Source organism: Oncorhynchus keta, chromosome 9 (assembly GCF_023373465.1).
Source record: "Oncorhynchus keta strain PuntledgeMale-10-30-2019 chromosome 9, Oket_V2, whole genome shotgun sequence".
Classification (NCBI taxonomy): domain Eukaryota; kingdom Metazoa; phylum Chordata; class Actinopteri; order Salmoniformes; family Salmonidae; genus Oncorhynchus; species Oncorhynchus keta.
In genome coordinates, this window is record NC_068429.1 from 22,972,179 (window position 1) to 22,997,880 (window position 25,702).

Genomic DNA, 25,702 nt, shown 5'->3' on the forward strand with positions numbered 1-25,702 from the left:
GGTAGCATTGACCCCTCTGTAAACTGTATATTAGTGTTGTGATGGTAGCATTGACCCCTCTGTAAACTGTATATTAGTGTTGTGATGGTAGCATTGACCCCTCTGTAAACTGTATATTAGTGGTGTGATGGTAGCATTGACCCCTCTGTAAACTGTTTATTAGTGTTGTGATGGTAGCATTGACCCCTCTGTAAACTGTATATTAGTGTTGTGATGGTAGCATTGACCCCTCTGTAAACTGTATATTAGTGTTGTGATGGTAGCATTGACCCCTCTGTAAACTGTATATTAGTGTTGTGATGGTAGCATTGACCCCTCTGTAAACTGTTTATTAATGTTGTGATGGTAACATTGACCCCTCTGTAAATGTTATATTAAAGTTGTGAATGATGGTAGTGTTGATTTCTGTGTAAACTGTAGTGTTGACTTTTGGACAGATGGTTGACCATGTGTTAAAAGAGGGCTGAAGGATCCTCTTCTCCTCTTCCTCTCATCCTCGCCTATTTTCTCATCTCTCCTCCTCTCCACTCGTCTCCTCTCTTCCAATGATCCCATTCTCCTCTCCACCTCTTTTCTCATATCCACCTCTCTCTATTTCTCTTCCTCTCATCCTTTCCTCCTCTCCTCCTGTCCTCTCATCTCTTCCTCTCCTCTCGTCTTCCACTCTCCCTCTCTTTCTCCCCTTTACCAGTGTAATGAGTTCTAATAGAGAGGGCCTGGGTGTGATCTGAATACTGAACACACCATCAGAGGCACCTAACGGACAGCGCTCTGAAAGGACTGCTCACACATACTCATTAATCCGCATACAGACACACTCGCCAGCCGACCCCCAGCTCCTCCAGATGATTATATAGAGCTCAGTAGATATGACAGCCCAGATGGTGCTCTCTGACAAATCAATCAAATCAAATTGTATTTGTCATATGCTTTGTAAACAACAGGTGTAGACTAACAGTGAAATGCGTACTCACGGACCCTTCCCAACAATGCAGAGAGAGAACAGAGAAATAATAGAAAAAGAATAACACAAGGAATAAATACACAACAAGTAACTCTAACTTGGCTGCATACACGTGGTACCAGTACCGAGTCAATGTGCAGGGGTACGAGGTAATTGAGTTAGATACACTACATGACCTAAAGTATGTGGACACATACATCTCATTCCAAAGTCATGGACATTATTACGGACTTGGTTACTGTTTTGCTGCTATAACAGCCTCCACTCTTCTGGGAAGGCTTTCCACTAGATGTTGGAACATTGCTGTGGGGACTTGCTTCCATTTAGCCACAAGAGTATGAGTGAGGTTGGGCACTGATGTTGGGCGATTAGACTCACAGTCTTAATTCCAATTCATCCCAAAGGTGTTTGATGGGGTTGATGAATGGTATCAAATACATCAAACACATTGCTTCCATGTGTTTGATGTCATTCCGTTCACTCCGTTCCAGCTATTATTATGAGCCATCCTCACCTCAGCAGCCTCCACCTGTTTCCACTTCACAATAACAGCACTTACAGTTGAGTGGAGCAGCTCTAGCAGGGCAGAAATTTGACAAACTGACTTGCTGGTAAAGTGCCATCCTATGACGGTGCCACGTTGAAAGTTACTGAGCTCTTCAGTAAGGCCATTCTACTGCCAATGTTTGTCTATGGAGATTGCATGTCTGTGTGCTCGATTTTTATACACCTGTCAGCAACAGGTGTGGCTGAAACAGCAGAATCCAGTAATTTGAAGGGGTTTCCACATAGTTTGGAATATATAGAGTATATACATATATCTAGGGATAAAGTGACTAGACAACAGGGTAGATAATAAACAGTAACAGCAGCGTATGTGATGAGTCAAAAGAGTTAGTGCAAAAAGGGTCAATGCAGATAGTTAAATAGTTTACCAATAGCTACCCGGACTAACTATTTAACATTCTTATGGCTTGGGGGTAGAAGCTGTTCAGGGTCTTGTTGGTTCCAGACTTGTTGCATCGGTAGAGAAAACAGTCTTTCACTTGGGTGGCTGCAGTCTTTGACCATTTTTAGGGCCTTCCTCTGACACCGCCTAGTATAGAGGTCCTGGATGGCAGGGAGATCGCCCTAGTGATGTACTTTCCCGTAGGCTCTACCCTCCGTACCACCTCGTGGTCGGATGCCAAGCAGTTGCCATACCAAGTGATGATACAGCCAGTCAAGATGCTCTCAATGGTGCACCTGTAGTACTTTTTGAGGATCTGACGGTCCATGACAAAAAATTCAGACTCCTGAGGGGAAGAGGTGGTGTCTTGTCTTCTTCATGACTGTGTTGGTGTGTGTGGACCATTTTAATTCCTTATTGATGTGGACACTGAGCAACTTGAAGCTCTCGAACCATTCCACTACAGCCCTGTCAATGTGCATGGGGCGTGCTCGGCACTCTGTTTCCTGTAGTCCACGATCAGCACCTTTGTCTTGCTGATCTTGAGAGAGGGTTGTTGTCCTGGCACCACTCTGCCAGGTCACTGAACTCCTCCCGATTGGCTGTCTCATCGTCGATGGTGATCAGGCCAACCACCATCGTGTCATCAGCAAACTTAATGATGGTGTTGGAGTTGTGCACGGCCACACAGTCGTAGGTGAACAGGGAGCACAGGAAGGGACTAAGCACACACCCCTGAGGTGCCCTGTGTCGAGGGTCAGCATGGCAAATATTCCTACCTACACCACCTGGGGGCGGCCCATCAGGAAGTCTGGGATGCAGTTGCAAAGGGAGGTGTTCAGTCCCAGGGTCCTTAGCTTAGTGATGAGCTTGGAGGGCACTATGGTGTTGAACGCTGAGCTATAGTCAATGAACAGCATTCTCACGTATGTGTTGCTTTTGGCCAGGTGGGAGAGGGTGGTATGGAGTGCAATAGAGATTGCATCATCTGTAGATCTGTTTAGGCGGTATGTGAATTGGAGTGGGTCTAGGGTGTTTGGGATGATGGTGTTGATGTGGGCCATGACCAGCCTTTCAAATAATTGCATGGCTACAGATGTGAGTGTGAGTGATAGTCATTTAGACAGGTTGCCTTGGCATTCTTGGGCACAGGGACTATGGTGGTCTGTTTGAAACATGTAGCTATTACAGACTGGGCCAGAAAGAGGTTGAGAATGTTAGTGAAAACATTTTCCAGCTCTGTCTGTCTCTGTCTGTCTGTCTGTCTGTCTGTCTGTCTGTCTGTCTGTCTGTCTGTCTGTCTGTCTGTCTGTCTGTCTGTCTGTCTGTCTGTCTGTCTGTCTGTCTGTCTGTCTGTCTGTCTGTCTGTCTGTCTCTGACCTCTCACCCCCTCTCATCCCCTTCTCACTCTCCTCTCCTTACTACATGCCAGACAGCCGTGCCCTTTGGAACAAGGAGGGAAGTGGCTCTTTAATTGCTGCCCACTTAAAAGAGCTTGAGGATATTGAGGCAAAACAAAATCTCAAGGAAATCTCTTTCTCGGACGTGACACACAACAGTGTGTGTGTGCATTCGGGCCTGCATGTGTGTGTGTTTAGTAAGAAAGGGAGAGAGAGCAGGAGAGGAAAAGAGAGAGGGATCTGGGAAGAGAGAGGGAGAGCATAGTACAGCTCCACCAATACAGTGTGACCCAGTTAGAGACGAACACTGTTAATAAACAAGGTGGCTGGATGGCTGCTACATGGATGGCTACCTTTCCCTCTCTCCCTCTCTTTATCCCTATTCTTTTCCCTCTCCCTCTCTTTATCCCTATTCTTTTCCCTCTCCCTCTCTTTATCCCTATTCTTTTCCCCCTCCCTCTCTTTATCCCTATTCTTTTCCCTCTCCCTCTCTTTATCCCTATTCTTTTCCCTCTCTCCCTATTTTTATCCCTATTCCTTTCCCTTTTCTCTTTTCTCATTATCCCTGTCTCATTCTCTCCCTCTCTCCCCTCTTTATCCCTATTATTTTCCTTCTCCCTATTTTTCTCCCTATTCCTTTCCCTCTTCTATTCTGTCATTATCCCTGTCTCATTCTCTCCCTCTCTCCCTCTACCTATTTTTATCCCTATTCTTTTCACTCTCTCTATTTTTATCCCTATTCCTTTCCCTCTTCTCTTCTGTCATTATCCCTGTCTCATTCTCTCCCTCTCTCCCTCTCCCTATTTTTCTCCCTATTCCTTTCCCTCTTCTCTTCTGTCATTATCCCTGTCTCATTCTCTCCCTCTCTTCCTCTCCCTATTTTTATCCCTATTCCTTTCCCTCTTCTCTTCTGTCATTATCCCTGTCTCATTCTCTCCCTCTCTTCCTCTCCCTATTTTTATCCCTATTCCTTTCCCTCTTCTCTTCTGTCATTATCCCTGTCTCATTCTCTCCCTCTCTCCCTCTCCCTATTTTTATCCCTATTCTTTTCCCTCTCTCCCTATTTTTATCCCTATTCCTTTCCCTCTTCTCTTCGCTCATTATCCCTGTCTCATTCTCTCCCTCTCTCCCTCTCCCTATTTTTATCCCTATTCCTTTCCCTCTTCTCTTCTCTCATTATCCCTGTCTCATTCTCTCCCTCTCTTCCTCTCCCTATTTTTATCCCTATTCCTTTACCTCTTCTCTTCTGTCATTATCCCTGTCTCATTCTCTCCCTCTCTTCCTCTCCCTATTTTTATCCCTATTCCTTTCCCTCTTCTCTTCTGTCATTATCCCTGTCTCATTCTCTCCCTCTCTCCCTCTCCTATTTTTATCCCTATTCCTTTCCCTCTCTCCCTATTTTTATCCCGATTCCTTTCCCTCTTCTCTTCTCTCATTATCCCTGTCTCATTCTCTCCCTCTCTCCCTCTACCTATTTTTATCCCTATTCCTTTCCCTCTTCTCTTCTGACATTATCCCTGTCTCATTCTCTCCCTCTCTTCCTCTCCCTATTTTTATCCCTATTCCTTTCCCTCTTCTCTTCTGTCATTATCCCTGTCTCATTCTCTCCCTCTCTCCCTCTCCCTATTTTTATCCCTATTCTTTTCCCTCTCTCCCTATTTTTATCCCTATTCCTTTCCCTCTTCTCTTCGCTCATTATCCCTGTCTCATTCTCTCCCTCTCTCCCTCTCCCTATTTTTATCCCTATTCCTTTCCCTCTTCTCTTCTGTCATTATCCCTGTCTCATTCTCTCCCTCTCTCCCTCTACCTATTTTTATCCCTATTCTTTTCCCTCTTCTGTCATTATCCCTGTCTCATTCTCTCCCTCTCTTCCTCTCCCTATTTTTATCCCTATTCTTTTCCCTCTTCTCTTCTGTCATTATCCCTGTCTCATTCTCTCCCTCTCTTCCTCTCCCTATTTTTATCCCTATTCTTTTCCCTCTTCTCTTCTGTCATTATCCCTGTCTCATTCTCTCCCTCTCTCCCTCTCCCTATTTTTATCCCTATTCCTTTCCCTCTCCTCTTCTCTCATTATCCCTGTCTCATTGTCTCCCTGTCTCTCCCTGTCTCATTCTCTCCCTGTCTCTCCCTCTATCCCTCTCTCTCACAGCACCTACTGTCTCTATCTGTGTGTTTAGTTACCATAGTTCTACAATCAGCACTTTCACCTCTCTCTTCTTCTATGAAATAGCGTAGGCTTATATGAAAGCCCTAATGCAAAATCTGGCCCACTCCATATCTCCATTGGGGGAACACATTGGAGAGACAGAAAGTATTTTAGTGTATTATAGCTGTGTTGGGTATGAATAGCAACTGCACTTATTGGTGTCTGGCGTGTGTGAATGCTGTACAGAGCTTTAGACAGAGGCATTCAGAACCTCCCAATAGCTTTTAGACTAAATAACTGCTCTTTCATCTTGCATGCAGCAGGTATACGGGACATTTCACAGCAACAAGATTGTACCTGAAAGCATCTGTGGAATTTTATACGTGTAGCATGTATTGTGAACGTATTTAGGTTTTAGGTCAAAGTACTTAATAATGAGTTCCACTTTTTGTAGGCTACTGTATAAGCTTAGCCCCAGTGCTATCCCCAGCCTGCAGCTACTGTATCTCCATCCCTAACCCTGGCCAGAGTCCTTGCCTATAGGAAGTGGCAACCGTAGCTTCTTGGGAGGCAGCCTTCCTCAGACTGAGCCGACAGGACAAAGAGCACACACACAGTGAAGGGCACTCAACATGTACTGCACTGACAAAAATGACTGGTTGATGATTGGTTGAAAGAAATTGATAATAAGAAGATTGTGGGAGCTGTACTGTTAGATTTCAGTGCACCCTCTGACATTATTGACCATAACCTGTTGTTGAGAAAACATATGTCTTATTGCTTTTCAATCTCTGCTATATCATGGGTTCAGAGCTATCTATCTAATAGAACTCAGAGGGTTTTCTTTAATAGAATTTTCTCTAATGTCAAACATGTAAAGTGTGGTGTACCGCAGGACAGCTCTCTAGGCCCTGTACTCTTTTCTTTTCTTAATGCCACTGGCATTAAACAAAGCATGTGTTTCCATGTATGATGATTCAACCACACAGTGGCTTGCAAAAGTATCCCCCCCCACACCCCATTTTGGGATGCATAAGAACAGAAGGGTTTCAAAATAAGAGGCACTTCCTGATTGGATTTTCCTCAGGGTTTCACCTGCAATATCAGTTCTGTTATACTCACATACAATATTTTGACAGTTTTGGAAACTTTAGAGTGTTTTCTATCCTAATCTGTCAAGTATATGCATATTCTAGCATCTGGTCCTGAGAAATAGGCTGTTTACTTTGGGAATGTTATTTTTCCAAACATTAAAATAGTGCCACCTAGCTTCAAGAGGTTTTAAAGTGGTCCTATGGACAGATACTCCAACCTCAGTTGTGGAGCTTGGCAGCTCCTTCAGGGTGATCTTTGGTCTCTTTGTTGCCTCTGATTAATGCCCTCCTTGCCTGGTCCATGAGTTTTGGTGAGCGGTCCTCTCTTGGCAGGTTTGTTGTGGTGCAATATTCTTTCCATTTTTTAGTAATGGATTAAATGGTGCTCCATGGGATGTTCAAAGTTTCAGATATTTTTTTATAACCCAACCCTGATCTGTACTTCTCCACAACTCTGTCCCTGACCTGTTTGGAGAGCTCCTTGGTCTTCATGGTCCCACTTGCTTGGTGGTGCCCCTTGCTTAGTGGTGTTGCAGACTCTGGGGCCTTTCAGAACAGGTGTATGTACAGTTGAAGTCAGACGTTTACATACACCTTAGCCAAATACATTTAAACTCAGTTTTTCACAATTGTTGACCTTTAATCCTAGTAAAAATTCCCTGTCTGAGGTCCATCAGGATCACCACTTTATTTTAAGAATGCAAAATGTCAGAATAATAGTAGAAGTGCACCAGTCCCTCCTGCTGCAGACCACCCCCACAACATGATGCTGCCACCCCCGGGCTTCACGGTTGGATGGTGTTCTTCGGCTTGCAAGCCTCCCCCTTTTCCTCTAAACATAACGATGGTTGTTATGGCCAAACAGTTATATTTTTGTTTCATCAGACTAGGGAAAAAAAAGTATGATCTTTGTCCCCATGTGCAGTTGCAAATCATAGTCTGGCTTTTTATGGAGGTTTTGGAGCAGTGGCTTCTTCCTTGCTGTGCTGCCTTTCATGTCGATATAGGACTCATTTAACTGTGGATATAGATACTTTTGTACTTGTTTCCTCCAGCATCTTCCCAAGATCCTTTGCTGTTGTTCTCGGATTGATTTTGCACTTTTCGCACCAAAGTAAGTTCATCTCTAGGAGACAGAACACGTCTCCTTCCTGAGCGGTATGATGGCTGCGTGGTCCCATGATGTTCATCCTTGCGTAACATTGTTCGTACAGATGAACGTGGTACTTTCAGGCATTTGGAAATTGCTCCCAAGAATGTACCAGAATTGTGGAGGTCTCCAATTTTTTGCTGGTTTCTTTTGAATTTCCCATGATGTCAAGCAAAGAGGCACTGAGTTTGAAGGTAGGCCTTGAAATACATCCACAGGTACACCTCCATTGACTCAAATGATGTCAATTAGCCTATCAGAAGCTTCTAAAGCCATGACATAATTTTCTGGAATTTTCCAAGCTGTTTAAAGGTACAGTCAATTTAGTGTATGTAAACCTCTGAACCACTGGAATTGTGATACAGTGATTTATAAGTGAAATAATCTGTGTGTAAACAATTGCTGGGAAAATGACTTGTGTCCTGCACGAAGTAGATGTCCTTACTGACTTGCCAAAACTATAGTTTGTTAACAAGATATTGTGAAGTGGTTGAAAAACTAGTTTTAATGGCTCCAACCTAAGTGTATGTAAACATCCGACTTCAACTGTATACTGAGATCATGTGACACTTAGATTGCACAGAGGTGGGCTTTATTTAGCTAATTATCTGACTTCTGAAGGTAATTGGTTGCACCAGATCTTATTTAGGGGCTTCATAGCAAAGGGGGTGGATACATGTGCACGCACATCTTGCTCTTCGTTGAAAACAGAGGACTAATATAAATACTATGCATGTCAGTCTCTCTTGGCTAAGAGGAAGAGAGACTGACTGCATCACTTCTTATTTTATAAGAAACCAGACATGCCACCAGGGGTCTTTTCACAGTCCACAAATCCAGAACAAATTCAAAAAAGCGTACAGTATTATATAAAGCCATTATTGCATAGAACTTCCTTCCATCTCATAATGTGCATATGAACAGCAAACCTGGTTTCAAAAAACAGATAAAGCAACACCTCACAGCACAATGCCTCTCCCCTATTTGACCTAGATAGTTTGTGTGTATGTATTGATATGTAGGCTACGTGTGCCTTTTTTAAATGTATGTAGTTCTGTCCTTGAACTGTTCTTGCCTATTAATGTTCTGTATTATGTCATGTTTCATGTTTTGTGTGGACCCCAGGAAGACAAGGTGCTGCTTTCGCAACAGCTAATGGGGATCCTAGTCAAATACCAACAAACAAAAACACACACACATTGGAGGCACAAAGGAGCAGATCCAGGCTGCACCACCCACACACACACCTCCCGCTGCACACGGAGAGAGGGAAAAGGGGGGTTACAGTTAATCACGCTGAGAGAGAGAGAGAGAGAGAGAGAGAGAGAGAGAGAGAGAGAGAGAGAGAGAGAGAGAGAGAGAGAGAGAGAGAGAGAGAGGCCTAAACCACACAAAAACAACACTAGACAACACAAAGCTTTTACTATCTCATCCTGGAATATATAAAGTCTGAGGTCATCTGCCTTTGACATGAAGAGCAGGAACCCAGACTTAATCAAAGACATTGGATATACAAACATTGTCATCCTACAAGAAACATGGTATAAAGGAGACGGACCCACTGTTGGCCCTCTAGGTTACAGAAAGCTGGTAGTCCCATCCACCATTCTACCAGATGTGAAACAGGGAAGAGACTCAGGGGGTGTGCTAATTTGATATAGAGCAGACCTAACCCACTCTATTAAATGAGTCAAAACAGGAACATTTTACATCTGGCTAGAAATGAATAAGAAAATTATCTCAACAGAGATAAATGTCCTCATGTGTGCTACCTTTGACGATGACAGCTTTAACCATCCTAGATGGGCAGATTTCCAGGCCCAGGGACATGTAATAGTGTGTGGTGATCTTAATGCCAGAACTGGACAAGAACCTGACACCCTCAGCACACAGGTAGACAAACACCTACATGGAGGCGACAACATTTCCTCCCCCCAGACACAACTATGACAACATAACCAACAAAAACAAGTCACAACTCCTGCAGCTCTGTCGGATGCTGGGTATCTACATAGTCAAGAGTAGGCTTTGAGGGGAATCCTATGGTAGGTACACCTATAGCTCATCTTTTGGCAATAGTACTGTAGACTACTTTATCACTGGCCTCAACCCAGAGTCTCTTAGACCATTCACAGTCAGCCCACTGACACCCCTATCAGATCACAAAATTACACTCTACTTGAACAGAGCTTTGCTCAATCATAAGGCATCAATGCCAAAGGACCTGAACAATATTAAGAAAAGCTATAAATGGAAGGAGAGTAGTGTGGAAATCTACCAAAAAACAATTAGGCAACAACCAATTCAATCCCTTCTCGACAATTTCCTTGACAAAGGTTTCACTGTAATAGTGATTGTGTAAACCTGGCAGTAGAAAACCTAAACAGTATATCTGACCTATGAAAGGACCGACGCTGGAGATGAGAAGCAGGTACGGGGAGTTGAACACATAATGAGGAACAGACAGGTAACAAGACAGGACCCAAGGGACCAGGGTCAGCACACGGGTAACAACGACATATGAACATTAATGCAGCATGGAGGAACAGACAGGTAACAAGACAGGACCAGGGTCAGCACACGGGTTACAACGACATATGAACATTAATGCAGCATGGAGGAACACGGGTTACAACGATATGAACATTAATGCAGCATGGAGGAACAGACAGGTAACAAGACAGGACCAGGGTCAGCACACGGGTAACAACGACATATGAACATTAATGCAGCATGGAGGAACAGACAGGTAACAAGACAGGACCAGGGTCAGCACACGGGTAACAACGACATATGAACATTAATGCAGCAACGAGGAACAGACAGGTAACAAGACAGGACCAGGGTCAGCACACGGGTAACAACGACATACGAACATTAATGCAGCATGGAGGAACAGACAGGTAACAAGACAGGACCAGGGTCAGCACACGGGTAACAACGACATATGAACATTAATGCAGCATGGAGGAACAGACAGGTAACAAGACAGGACCAGGGTCAGCACACGGGTAACAACGACATACGAACATTAATGCAGCATGGAGGAACAGACAGGTAACAAGACAGGACCAGGGTCAGCACACGGGTAACAACGACATATGAACATTAATGCAGCAACGAGGAACAGACAGGTAACAAGACAGGACCAGGGTCAGCACACGGGTAACAACGACATACGAACATTAATGCAGCAGCGAGGAACAAACCTGGGGAACTGGCACATATAGGGGAGGTAATAAACAGGGGATTGAGTCGAGGTGAGTCCAATAATCGATGATGTGCATGACGGGGGGAAGGCAGGTGTGTGTACTGATGGTGGCAGGAGTGCGTAATGCTGGGGAGCCTGGTGCCTTCGAGCCCCAGGGAGGGGGAGCGGGAGAATGCTTGACACTCTCAGCTTCCCTATCAAATCAAAACATTTCAAGCAGACAACCTAAGAAAATTAACAATGACAAATGGTTTAAAGAAGAAAGCAAAAACTTAAGAAAGAAATTGAGAAACCTATCCAACCAAAAACATAGAGACCCAGAAAACCTGCGTCAACGCCGTCGCTATGGTAATCACTAAAACAATACAGAAATACTCTATGGAAAAAGAAAGAACAGCACGTCAGAAATCAGCTCAATGTAACTGAAGAAACCATCAAATCCATGTAATCAAACGTGTTGTTAAAATTGGCAAAAAACCACCACATTTCTTTCCACAGAGCTGAGGGGTGAGACAGGGATGCAGCTTCAGCCCTCTTCCACATATATATCAACGAATTGGCGAGGGCACGAGAACAGTGTGCAGCACCCAACCTCACCCTGCTAGAATCTGAAGTCAAATGTCTACTGACGATCTGGTGCTTCTGTCACCAAACAAGGAGGGCCTACAGCAGCAACTAGATCTTCTGCACAGATTCTGCCAGACCTGGGACCCTGTCAGTAAGACAAAAATAATGGTGACCCAGGACCACGAATACAAATTCCATCTAGACACTGTTGCCTTGGAGCACACAAAAAACGATACATACCTCAGCCTAAACATCAGCGCCACCAGTAACTTCCACAAAGCTGTGAACAATCTGAGACAAGGCAAGAAGGGCCTTCTATGCCATCAAAAGGAACATCAAATTTGACATACCAATTACGATCTCTGGCTAAAAATACTTGAATCAGTTATAATAACCCATTGCCCTTTATGGTTGTGTGGTCTGGGGTCCACTCACCAACCAAGAATTCACATGGGACAAACACCAAATCCACGCCCCACGTAAAACACCAATAATGCATGCAGAGCAGAATTAGGCCGATACCCCCTAATTATCCAAATCCAGAAATCCAATCAAAGCAAATTTATTTATATAGCCCTTCTTACATCAGCTGATATCTCAAAGTCCTGTACAGAAACCCAGCCTAAAACCCCGAACAGCAAGCAATGCAGGTGTAGATGTACAGTGGCTAGGAAAACTCCCTAGAACGGCCAAAACCTAGGAAGAAACCTAGAGAGGAACCAGGCTATGAGGGGTGGCCAGTTCTCTTCTGGCTGTGCCGGTGGAGATTATAACAGAACACGGCCAAGATGTTCAAATGTTCATAAATGACCAGCATGGTCAAATAATAATAATCAAAGTAGTTGTCGAGGGTGCAGAAAATCAGCACCTCAGGAGTAAATGTCAGTTGGCTTTTCATAGCCGATCATTGAGAGTATCTCTACTGCTCCTGCTGTCTCTAGAGAGTTGAAAACAGCAGGTCTGGAACAGGTAGCACATCCGGTGAACAGGTCAGGGTTCCATAGCCGCAGGCAAAACAGTTGAAACTGGAGCAGCAGCACGGCCAGGTGGACTGGGGACAGCAAGGAGTCATCATGCCAGGTAGTCCTGAGGCATGGTCCTAGGGCTCAGGTCCTCCGAGAGAGAGAAAGAAAGAGAGAAAGAGATAATTAGAGTGAGCATACTTAAATTCACACAGGATAAGACAGGAGAAGTACTCCAGATATAACAGACTGACCCTAGCCCCCCGACACATAAACTACTGCAGCATAAATACTGGAGGCTGGGACAGGAGGGGTCAGGAGACACTGCGGTCCTATCCGATGATACCTCCAGACAGGGCCAAACAGGCAGGATATAACCCCACCCACTTTGTCATAGCACAGCCCCCACACCACTAGGGGGATATCTTCAACCACCAACTTACCATCCTGAGACAAGGCCGAGTATAGCCCACAAAGATCTCCACCACGGCACAACCCAAGGGAGGCGCCAACCCAGACAGGAAAATCACGTCAGTGACTCAACCCACTCAGGTGATGCACCCCTCCTAGGGACGGCATGGAAGAGCACCAGTAAGCCAGTGACTCAGCCCCTGTAATAGGGTTAGAGGCAGAGAATCCCAGTGGAAAGAGGGGAACCGGCCAGGCAGAGACAGCAAGGGCGGTTCGATGCTCCAGAGCCTTTCCGTTCACCTTCACACTCCTGGGCCAGACTACACTCAATCATATGACCCACTGAAGAGATGAGTCTTCAGTAAAGACTTAAAGGTTGAGACCGAGTCTGCGTCTCTCACATGGGTAGGCAGACTATTCCATAAAAATGGAGCTCTATAGGAGAAAGCCCTGCCTCCAGCTATTTGCTTAGAAATTATAGGGACAATTAGGAGGCCTGCGTCTTGTGACCGTAGCGTACGTGTAGGTATGTACGGCAGGACCAAATCAGAGAGATAGGTAAGAGTAATATGATCAAATATTTTGGATCTGGTCAGGATTCTAGCAGCCGTATTTAGCACTAACTGAAGAGTATTTAGTGCTTCATCCGGGTAGCCGGAAAGTAGAGCATTGCAGTAGTCCAACCTAGAAGTAACAAAAGCATGGATACATTTTTCTGAAAAGAGCCATTCAATTCTACAACCACCTAAAAGGAAGCGATTCCCAAACCTTCCATAACAAAGCCATCACCTAAGCAAGCTGGTCCTGGGGCTCTGTTCACAAACACAAACAGACCCCACAGAGCCCCAGGACAGCAACACAATTAGACCCAACAAAATGATGACAAAACAAAATGATAATTACTTGACACATTGGAAATAAAATAAAAATTAAACTGAGCAAACTAGAATGCTATTTGACCCTAAACAGAGAGTACAGTGGCAGAATACCTGACCACTGTGACTGACACAAACTTAATTAAGGTAATCTTTGACTATGTGCAGACTCAGTGAGCATAGCCTTGCTATTGAGAAAGGCCGCCGTAGGCAGACCTGGCTCTCAAGCGAAGACAGGCTATGTGCACACTGCCCACAAAATGACGTGGAAACTGAGCTGCACTTCCTAACCTCCTGCCAAATGTATGACCATATTAGAGACACATATTTCCTTCAGATTACACAGACCCACAAAAAATAGAAAACAAATCCAATTTTGATAAATTCCCATATCTACTGGGTGATGTAGCACAGTGTGCAATCGCAGTATGAAGATTTGTGACCTGTTGCCACAAGAAAAGGGCAACCAGTGAAGAACACACACCACAACAATACAAACCATATGTATGTTTATTTATTTTTTACTTCAACTATTTGCACATCATCATCACATCACATAATATGACATTTGAAATGTCTTTATTCTTTTGGAACTTGTGTGGGTGTAATATTTACTGTTCATTTTTTATCGTGGTGCTCCAATATTGGGGTGGCATTGTAACCTAGTGGTTAGTGTTGGACTAGTAACTGAGAGTTTGCAAGATCAAATCCCAGAACTGACAAGGTAAAAATCTGTTGTTCTGCCCCTGAACAAGTTAGTTAAGAACAAATTCTTATTTTCAATGAAGGCCTAGGAACAGTGGGTTAACTAGGAACGGCCACTGTTCAATGACGGCCTAGGAACGGCCACTGTTCCTAGGCTGTCATTGAAAATAAGAATTTGTTCTTAACTGACTTGTTCAGAGGCAGAACGACAGATTTTTACCTTGTCAGTTCAATTTGTTCTTGCTTAGTTAAATAAAGGTAAAATAAATCAAATAAAATGTTTATTTCCCTGTTGTTTATCCATTTCACTTGCTTTGACTGGGCTGTTATGTGACGTGACTCCAAAGAAAAGCCTGTAAGATCCCCTGCTCTGAGCATTGTGTATGGACATTGGGCACACTTACACACACACACACACACACACACACACACACACACACACACACACACACACACACACACACACACACACACACACACACACACACACACACACACACACACACACACACACACACACACACACACACACACACACACACACACACAGGCAGGCAGAGAGATAGGGAGGAAAGGAGAGTCTGTGTCTCATTTCAGAGAGGGCACTGGAAGTAGGACAGACAAAATAATGATAGAGAGAGAGGAGATAGAGAGGGAGCAAAAGGAAAAAAAGGAAAACCAGAGAGAGAGAAGGGAGAGAAGGTGGAGAGAGAGAGAAGGGAGAGAAGGTGGAGAGAGAGAGAAGGGAGAGAAGGTGGAGAGAGAGAGAAGGGAGAGAAGGTGGAGAGAGAGAAGGGAGAGAAGGTGGAGAGAGAGAAGGGAGAGAAGGTGGAGAGAGAGATAAGGGAGAGAGGTGGAGAGAGAGAGAAGGGAGAGAATGTGGAGAGAGAGAGAAGGGAGAGAAGTTGGAGAGAGAGAGAAGGGAGAGAAGTTGGAGAGAGAGAGAAGGGAGAGAAGTTGGAGAGAGAGAGAAGGGAGAGAAGGTGGAGAGAGAGAAGGGAGAGAAGAGGGAGAGAGAGAAAAGGGAGAGAAGGGAGAGAGAGAAGGGAGAGAAGGTGGAGAGAGAGAAGGGAGAGAAGGTGGAGCGAGAGAGAAGGGAGAGAAGGTGGAGAGAGAGAGAAGGGAGAGAAGGTGGAGAGAGAGAGAAGGGAGAGAAGGTGGAGAGAGAGAGAAGGGAGAGAAGGTGGAGAGAGAGAGAAGAGAGAGAAGGTGGAGAGAGAGAGAAGATAGAGAAGGTGGAGAGAGAAGAGAGAGAATGTGGAGAGAGAGAGGTGGAGAGAGAGAATGGAAAGAAGGTGGAGAGAAAGAGAAGGGAGAGAAGGTGGAGAGAGAGAGAAGGAGAGAAGGTGGAGAGAGAGAGAAGGGAGAGCATGAGAGCATTGTGTCACTGATTCTCCGCCCCTCGCCTCGAAGCAGCAGTAGCATAAAGAGAGGGAGAGAGAGAAGGAGGAAGAGAGCCCCAAGGAAAACAGAGATAAGGAGGAAGAGAGCCACAAGGAAAACAGAGAGAAGGAGGAAGAGAGCCACAAGGAAAACAGAGAGGAGGAAGAGAGCCACAAAGAAAACAATCAGAAGGAGCAAGCACTCGGCAGTGGGAAGGGAAAATGGAGCTTTGAGAAAGACCTCCTCCGGTCCTTCCTTTATTTATTCTCTCTGGCACAACCAGTCTCCCCCTCTCTCTCTCTCTGTTAATCTGCCAGCCTTGTACAATTGTTCTGAGGAATTCTGACCATGCCTGGTGAGTGTTCTGTGTTCTGCTGCTTTTCACGTCACTCGCAGTGTGTGTGTGTGTGTGTGTGTGTGTGTGTGTGTGTGTGTGTGTGTGTGTGTGTGTGTGTGTGTGTGTGTGTGTGTGTGTGTGTGTGTGTGTGTGTGTGTGTGTGTGTGTGTGTGTGTGTGTGTGTGTGTGTGTGTGTGTGTGTGTCTGTTAGGGATGGCATTTCAATGATGTGTTTATATCAGTATGTATGTGTGTATGGAAACAAATTAGGGACATAAAAGGGAGAAGGGGTTATATTGAGATCCCAAGCTTTATTCAAGGCTCCATCCTGTTTTGTGCGCTGTCCTCCCTCTTAATTCAATTAATTTCAATTAACTTCACTGGCATGGTAAATTTCATTTTAGGTTGCCAAATAAACCATCCAGGCACATAATAATTAAATGATCAATTTAATGGTCGTCTCTCTGATAGTTGCTTTAGAACTAGGTGTTACTGTGAACACAGTGTAATGTATAGTACAGTGTTATTGAGCATGCACTGATCTGGAGTCAGCTCTTGTTTTGCTCTCATCTATTGTACTGTATAGGTAACATGAACCAACACCTTCTCGCTGTCTGATAGGGATGTGAGGTCTTAGGGATTTGAATGAGAGCTGCTGCTCTGTCACAGAAATAGCATGAAGCAGAGAGAGAGAGAGAGAGAGAGAGAGAGAGAGAGAGAGAGAGAGAGAGAGAGAGAGAGAGAGAGAGAGAGAGAGAGAGAGAGAGAGAGAGAGAGAGAGAGAGAGAGGAGGCTCTGTGGTGTATGTAGGGGGCAGTCGTCAGCCTCTCCAGCCCAGCACTAACAGAAATCAGATGACTGGCCACCGCTGTGAGGTTACTGGTTGATTTGGGCTGCCGTTCTGGAACTCTTGACAGTATGAGGTCATTATTGCTGTCATGATGACCCGTTGACCCCTAGAAGGGTAACAGAGAGAATGCTATGGGGACAGCTGGAAAGGAGGAGAGGAGAGGAGAGGAGAGTGACGACTAATTTCATTCACAGAGACATCTCTTTCATACATGAGAGGAGAGGAGAGGGGGAGATGATGGGAACTGCTACCATTACTGGTTGAGGTAGTCCCCAATACCTGTCTGTTCCCTACTCTCTCTGTCCCAGTCTGTCTAGGGGGAGGGTTGAGGAAAGGGGAGGATTGAGGAAGGGGAAGGTAGCGGAGAGAAGACGGTAGAGGAGAGGAGAGGAGACGAGACGAGACGAGATGAGATGAAACGAGAGGTCAGCTGGTAGTGTTGTTTTCTGTGTTGCCCTCCAGAATATCATCAACATCGTCTGCCATTCACCACCAGCATAGTTTCACTCAGTGTTGTTTATCTTCAAATACAGATATATGTTTACACTGGACGCTGCCCGACTACAGATCTATGTATGTGATGAATCTATACAGTAGCTTACACATTAATCAGAGGGGAGACACTGTACATCTTAACTCAAATCAAATCAAATTGTATTTGTCACATGGGCTGAATATGCTTACTTACAAGCCCTTAACCAACAATGCAGTTTTAAGAAAAATAAGTGGAAAGTAAAAAATAGATAAGTAAAACATTTGAATAAAAAAAACAAATAATTAAAGAGCAGCAGTAAAATAACAGTCGCAAGACTATTCAAGGGGGTACTGGGACAGGGTCAATGTGCGGGGGCACCGGATAGTCGAGGGATTTGAGGTAATATGTTCATGAAGCTGGAGTTAAAGTGACTATGTATAGATAATAAACAGAGAGTCCCAGCAGTATAAAAGAGGGAGGGGGGCAACGCAAAAAGTCCGGGTAGCCATTTGACTAGCTGTTTAGGAGATTTATGGCTTGGGGGTAGAGCTGTTAAGAAGTATTTTGGCCACTTGGCGCTCAGGTACCGATTGCCGTGCAGTATCAGAGAGAACAATCTATGACTAGGGTGACTGGAGTCTATGACAATTTTTAGGGCCTTCCTCTGACACAGCCTGTTACAGAGGTACTGAGGTCCTGGGTGTCAGGAAGCTTGGCCCTAATGATGTACTGGGCCGTACGCACTACACTCTGTAGTACCTTGCGGTAGGAAGCTGAGCAGTTGCCATACCAGGCAGTGATGCAACCAGTCAAGAAGCTCTCGATGGTGCAGCTGTCAAACCTTTTGAGGATCTGAGGACCCATGCCAAATATTTCCAGTCTCCTGAGGGGAATAGGCTTTGTCATGCTCTCTTCACGACTGTTTTGGTGTGCTTGGACCATGATAGTTTGTTGGTGATGTGTACACCAAGGGACTTGAAACTCTCAACCTGCTCCACTACAGCCCTGTCGATGAGAATGGGGGTGTGCTTGGTCCTCCTTTTCCTGTTGTCCACAATCATCTCCTTTGTCTTGATCACGTTGAGGGAGAGGTTGTTATTCTAGCACCACATGGTCAGGTCTCTGACCTCCTCCCTATAGGCTGTCTCATCGTTGTTGGTGATTAGACCTACCACTGTTGTGTCTATGGCAAACCTTTTAACATTTTTATGATACGTTTATTATTTTACAATAAAAAATCAAATAAAAAAGATAGCAATACTAACAATGACATTCATTGTACTGTTGAATGGGATGGCCAATTTAGAGGACAAAACAAAACTTAACTCACACATACACAAAATAAAACTAAATCCTATTAGGTGGTACATGTATAAGAAGACAGCATATAGTCATTACAAGCAGTGTAGTTAAGCCAAAAATAAATATTGAGTGGAGTACAGCACAGAGTAGCAGCAGATCGTCAACCCAGTTATGAAGCGGGACTAGACCATTCATCCAGTATCGGCTGCCATATTTTGTAAAACATTGGACTTCTATTGGAGGTATTGTATTGAATCTTTTCCATATGTATTACATTCCCTAAATCCCGTAACCACATTTCAAAGGTATTTATTTTATTTTATTTATTTATTTCACCTTTATTTAACCAGGTAGGCTAGTTGAGAACAAGTTCTCATTTGCAACTGCGACCTGGCCAAGATAAAGCATAGCAGTGTGAACAGACAACACAGAGTTACACATGGAGTAAACAATTTAGCAAGTCAATAACACAGTAGAAAAAAATGGGCAGTCTATATACAATGTGTGCAAAAGGCATGAGGAGGTAGGCGAATAATACAATTTTGCAGATTAACACTGGTGATAAATGATCAGATGGGCATGTACAGGTAGAGATGTTGGTGTGCAAAAGAGCAGAAAAGTAAATAAATAAAAACAGTATAAAAACAGTATGGGAATGAGGTAGGTGAAAAGGGTGAGCTATTTACCAATAGACTATGTACAGCTGCAGCGATCGGTTAGCTGCTCGGATAGCTGATGTTTGAAGTTGGTGAGGGAGATAAAAGTCTCCAACTTCAGCGATTTTTGCAATCCCAGTCACAGGCAGCAGAGTACTGGAACAGGCGGCCAAATGAGGTGTTGGCTTTAGGGATGATCAGTGAGATACACCTGCTGGAGCGCGTGCTACGGATGGGTGTTGCCATCGTGACCAGTGAACTGAGATAAGGCGGAGCTTTACCTAGCATGGACTTGTAGATGACCTGGAGCCAGTGGGTCTGGCGACGAATATGTAGTGAGGGCCAGCCGACTAGAGCATACAAGTCGCAGTGGTGGGTGGTATAAGGTGCTTTAGTGACAAAACGGATGGCACTGTGATAGACTGCATCCAGTTTGCTGAGTAGAGTGTTGGAAGCCATTTTGTAGATGACATCGCCGAAGTCGAGGATCGGTAGGATAGTCAGTTTTACTAGGTAAGCTTGGCAGCGTGAGTGAAGGAGGCTTTGTTGCGGAATAGAAAGCCGACTCTGGATTTGATTTTTGATTGGAGATGTTTGATGTGAGTCTGGAAGGAGAGTTTGCAGTCTAGCCAGACACCTAGGTACTTATAGATGTCCACATATTCAAGGTTGGAACCATCCAGGGTGGTGATGCTAGTCGGGCATGCGGGTGCAGGCAGCGATCGCAGTTGGAGGCCACGGAAGGAGTGCTGTATGGCATTGAAGCTCGTTTGGAGGTTTGATAGCACAGTGTCCAATGACGGGCCGAAAGTATATAGAATGGTGTCGTCTGCGTAGAGGTGGATCAGGGAATCGCCCGCAGCAAGAGCAACATCATTGATATATACAGAGAAAGAGTCGGCCCGAGAATTGAACCCTGTGGCACCCCCATAGAGACTGCCAGAGGACCGGACAGCATGCCCTCCGATTTGACACACTGAACTCTGTCTGCAAAGTAATTGGTGAACCAGGCAAGGCAGTCATCCGAAAACCGAGGCTGTTGAGTCTGCCGATAAGAATTTGGTGATTGACAGAGTCGAAAGCCTTGGCGAGGTCGATGAAGACGGCTGCACAGTACTGTCTTTTATCGATGGCGGTTATGATATCATTTAGTACCTTGAGTGTGGCTGAGGTGCACCACCGGCTCGGAAACCAGATTGCACAGCGGAGAAGGTACGGTGGGATTCGAGATGGTCAGTGACCTGTTTGTTGACTTGGCTTTCAAAGACCTTAGATAGGCAGGGCAGGATGGATATAGGTCTATAGCAGTTTGGGTCCAGGGTGTCTCCCCTTTGAAGAGGGGGATGACTGCGGCAGCTTTCCAATCCTTGGGGATCTCAGACGATATGAAAGAGAGGTTGAACAGGCTGGTAATAGGGGTTGCGACAATGGCGGCAGATAGTTTCAGAAATAGCGGGTCCAGATTATCAAGCCCAGCTGATTTGTACGGGTCCAGGTTTTGCAGCTCTTTCAGAACATCTGCTATCTGGATTTGGGTAAAGGAGAACCTGGAGAGGCTTGGGTGAGGAACTACGGGGGGCGGAGCTGTTGGCCGAGGTTGGAGTAGCCAGGCGGAAGGCATGGCCAGCCGTTGAGAAGTGCTTATTGAAGTTTTCGATAATCATGGATTTATCGGTGGAGACCGTGTTTCCTAGCCTCAGTGCAGTGGGCAGCTGGGAGGAGGTGCTCTTGTTCTCCATGGACTTCACAGTGTCCCAGAACTTTTGGAGTTGGAGTTACAGGATGCAAACTTCTGCCTGAAGAAGCTGGCCTTAGCTTTCCTGACTGACTGCGTGTATTGGTTCCTGACTTCCCTGAACAGTTGCATATCACGGGGGCTATTCGATGCTATTGCAGTCCGCCACAGGATGTTTTTGTGCTGGTCGAGGGCAGTCAGGTCTGGAGTGAACCAAGGGCTGTATCTGTTCTTGGTTCTGCATTTTTGAACGGAGCATGCTTATCTAAAATGGTGAGGAAGTTACTTTTAAAGAATGACCAGGCATCCTCAACTGACGGGATGAGGTCAATGTCCTTCCAGGATACACGGGCCAGGTCGATTAGAAAGGCCTGCTCACAGAAGTGTTTTAGGGAGCGTTTGACAGTGATGAGGGGTGGTCGTTTGACTGCGGCTCCGTGGCGGATACAGGCGATGAGGCAGTGATCGCTGAGATCCTGGTTGAAGACAGCGGAGGTATATTTGGAGGGCCAGTTGGTCAGGATGACGTCTATGAGGGTGCCCTTGTTTACAGAGTTAGGGTTGTACCTGGTGGGTTCCTTGATGATTTGAGTGAGATTGAGGGCATCTAGCTTAGATTGTAGGACTGCCGGGGTGTTAAGCATATCCCAGTTTAGGTCACCTAACAGAACAAACTCTGAAGCTAGATGAGGGGCGATCAATTCACAAATGGTGTCCAGGGCGCAGCTGGGAGCTGACGGGGGTCGGTAGCAGGCGGCAACAGTGATAGACTTGTTTCTGGAGAGAGTAATTTTCAAAATTAGTAGTTCAAACTGTTTGGGTATGGACCTGGAAAGTATGACATTACTTTGCAGGCTATCTCTGCAGTAGACTGCGACTCCGCCCCCTTTGGCAGTTCTATCTTGACGGAAGATGTTATAGTTGGGTATGGAAATCTCTGAATTTTTGGTGGCCTTCCTGAGCCAGGATTCAGACACGGCAAGGACATCAGGGTTAGCAGAGTGTGCTAAAGCAGTGAGTAAAACAAACTTAGGGAGGAGGCTTCTGATGTTGACATGCATAAAACCAAGACTTTTTCGATCACAGAAGTCAACAAATGAGGGTACCTGGGGGCATGCAGGGCCTGGGTTTACCTCCACATCACCCGCGGAACAGAGAAGGAGTAGTATGAGGGTGCGGCTAAAGGCTATCAAAACTGGTCGCCTAGAGCGTTGGGGGCAGAGGATAAGAGGAGCAGGTTTCTGGGCATGGTAGAATATATTCAGGGCATAATGCGCAGACAGGGGTATGGTGGGGTGCGGGTACAGCGGAGGTAAGCCCAGGCACTGGGTGATGATGAGAGAGGTAGGTTACAGTCTCCAGTTTCCAAAATTGCAATATGAGCCTATTGGCTAATAGAGTACAAAGAGAGACAGCTTTCCCTTCGTGGTTATTCCCATCAACTGTACCAAACAGAGCGGTCAATGGGTATGGTGCTAGAACTCAAACTTAATGATGGTGATGTAGTCGTGCCTGGCCTTGCAGTCATGAGTGAACAGTGATTAGAGGAGGGCACTGAGCATGCACTCTTGAGGGGCCCCTGTAATGAGGATCAGCATGGCAGATGTGATGTTACCTACCCTTACCACCTGGGAGCAGCTGTCAGGAAGTCCAGGATCCAGTTGCAGAGGGAGGTGATTAGTCCTAGGATCCTTAGCTTGGTGATGAGCTTTGAGGGCACTATGGTGTTGAACACTGAGCTGTAGTCAATGAATAGCATTCTCACATAAGTGTTCCTTTTGTCCATCTGGGAAAGGGCAGTGTGGAGTGCAATAGAGATTTCATCATTTGTGGATCTGTTGGGGCGGTATGGAGATTGGGGTGGGTCTAGGGCTGCTGGGATGATGGTGTTGATGTGAGCCATGACCAGCCTTTCAAAGCACTTCATGGCTACAGATGTGAGTGCTACAGGTCAGTAGTCATTTAGGCAGGTTACCTTAGTATTCTTTGGCACAGAGACTATGATGGTCTGCTTGAAACATGTTGGTAGATGTATTACAGACTCAGCTTTAAAATGTCAGTGAAGACACGTGCCATTTGATCAGCGCATACTCGGAGTACAAGTCCTGGTAATCCCTCTGGCCCTGCGGCCTTGTGAATGTTACTCACATCGGCTATGGAAAGCGTGATCACACAGTCGTCCGGAACAGCTGATGCTCTCATGCATGCATCAGTGTTGCTTTCCCCCAAAGCGAACATAGAAGTAATTTAGCCCATATGGTAGGCTTGTGTCACTGAGCAGCTCGTGGCTGTGCTTCCCCTTGTAGTCTGTAATAGTTTGCAACCCTTGCCATATCCAACGAGTGTCGGAGCCGGTGTCGTGCGATCCAATTTTAGTCCTATATGGACGCATTGCCTGTTTGATGGTTCGTCGGAGGGCATAGCGGGATTTCTTATAAGCTTCCGGGTTAGAGTCCTGCTCCATGAAAGCAGCAGCTCTTGCCCTTAGCTCGGTGCGGATGTGGCCTGTAATCTATGGCTTCTGGTTGGGAAATGTACGTACGGTCACTGTGGGGACAACGTCGTCAATCCACATATTGATGAAGCCGGCAACTGAGGTGTTGTACTCCTCAATGCCATTGGATGAATCCCAGAACATATTCCAGTCTGTGCTAACAAAACAGTCCTTAGCATCTGCGTCATCTGACCACTTTATTGACTGAGTCACTGGTGCTTACTGATTTAGTTTTTGCTTGTAAGCAGGAATCAGGAGGATAGAATTATGGTCAGATTTGCCAAATGGAGGGCGAGGGAGAGCTTTGTACTCGTCTCTGTGTGGAGTAAAGGCGGCCTTGAGGTTTTTTTTCCCTCTGATTGCACATTTAACATGCTGGTAAGTTTCCCTGCATTAAGTCCCCGGCCACCAGGAGCGCCGCCTCTGGATGAGCATTTTCCTGTTTGCTTATGGCATTATATAGCTCATTGAGTGCTGTCTTAGTGCCAATATCACTTTGTGGTGGTATACAGACAGCTACGAAAAATATAGATGAAAACTCTTTTGGAAAATAGTGTGGTCTACAGCTTATCATGAGATACTCTTCCTCAGGCAGGCAAAACCTTGAGACTGTATACGTCACTCCTTGTCTTACCGGAGACAGCTGTTCTATCTTGCCGATGTTGTATGTCACAGGGTTTTGGGCCCTGTCGGGTGTCTGAAGTAATTCCTTTGCGTCCGACTCATTAAAGATACATTACAGTGTACAGTGACATGCTTAACTAATTGTTGGCAGTTGCATGTGCGTGCATGTACAATGGCTTGCGAAAGTATTCACCCCCCTTTGCATTTTTCCTATTTTGTTTCCTTACAACCTGGAATTAAAATTGATTTTTGGGGGGGTGTATCATTTGATTTACAATATTATTATATATTATAATATATATATATATATTATAATTATATATTATATAATATATATATATATTACAATATTTATACCACTTTGAAGATGCAAAATATTTTTATTGTGAAACAAACAAGAAATAAGACAAAAATAATGGAAAACTTGAGCGTGCATAACTATTCACCCTGCCAAAATGAATACTTTGTAGAGCCACCTTTTTCAGCAATTACAGCTCCAATTCTCTTGGGTTATGTCTCTATAAGCTTGGCACATCTAGCCACTTGGATTTTTGCCCGTTCTTCAAGGCAAAACTACTTCAGCTTCTTCAAATTGGATGGGTTCAGCTGGTGTACAGCAATCTTTAAGTCATACCGCATATTCTCAATGGGATTGAGATCTGGGCTTTGACTCGGCCATTCCAAGACATTTAAATGTTTTCCCTTAAACCACTCGAGTGTTGCTTTAGCAGTATGCTTAGGGTCATTGTCCTGCTGGAAGGTGAACCTGTGTCCCAGTCTCAAATCTCTGGAAGACTGAAACAGGTTTCCTTCAAGAATTTCCCTGTATTTAGCGCCATCATTACTTCAATTCTGACCCGTTTCCCAGTCCCTGCCGATGAAAAACATCCCCACAGCATGATGCTGCCACCACCATGCTTCACAGTGGAGATGGTATTCTCGGGGTGATGAGAGCTGTTGGGTTTGCACCAGACATAGCGTTTTCTTTGATGGCCAAAAAGCTACATTTTAGTCTCATCTGACACATCTACTTTCTTCCATATGTTTGGGGAGTCTCCCATATGCGTTTTGGTGAACACCAAACGTGTTTGCTTATTTTTTCCTTTAACTTCTTATGGTATAGGGGATGCTTGCATCCCACTTGGCCAAAAGCCATGGAAAATGCAGCGTGGCAAATTCAAATAAAATAATATAAAATTCTAACTTTCATTAAATCACACATGTAAGATACTAAATTTAAGCTACACTCGTTGTGAATCCAGCCAACATGTCAGATTTTAAAAAGGCTTTTCGGCGAAAGCATAAGAAGCTATTATCTGATGATAGCACAACAGTAAACAAAGAGGGTAGCATATTTCCACCCTGCAGGCGCTACACAATACGCAGAAATAAAATATAAAACATGCCTTACC

At 45.0% G+C, this 25,702-nt stretch overlaps 1 protein-coding gene across 19 annotated transcripts in view; it reads left to right on the forward strand.

Moving 5' to 3' along the window:
* The window catches only part of LOC118376650 (disabled homolog 2-interacting protein-like), a 323,821-nt gene that overhangs the window by 175,314 nt on the left and 122,805 nt on the right, over window positions 1-25,702 (forward strand). The window contains exons 1-2 of one of the 19 annotated variants that reach the window (XM_052525487.1): window positions 15,121-15,162; window positions 15,781-16,172. The exons of 13 other annotated variants lie outside the window; for them this stretch is intronic. The gene's annotated coding sequence lies outside the window, so the exon portion shown is untranslated. Of the gene's footprint in view, window positions 1-15,120; window positions 15,215-15,520; window positions 15,618-15,780; window positions 16,173-25,702 lie in introns of those variants that run through there. 5 more of the 19 variants (XM_052525485.1, XM_052525486.1, XM_052525482.1 and 2 more) reach the window with 5 other exon arrangements.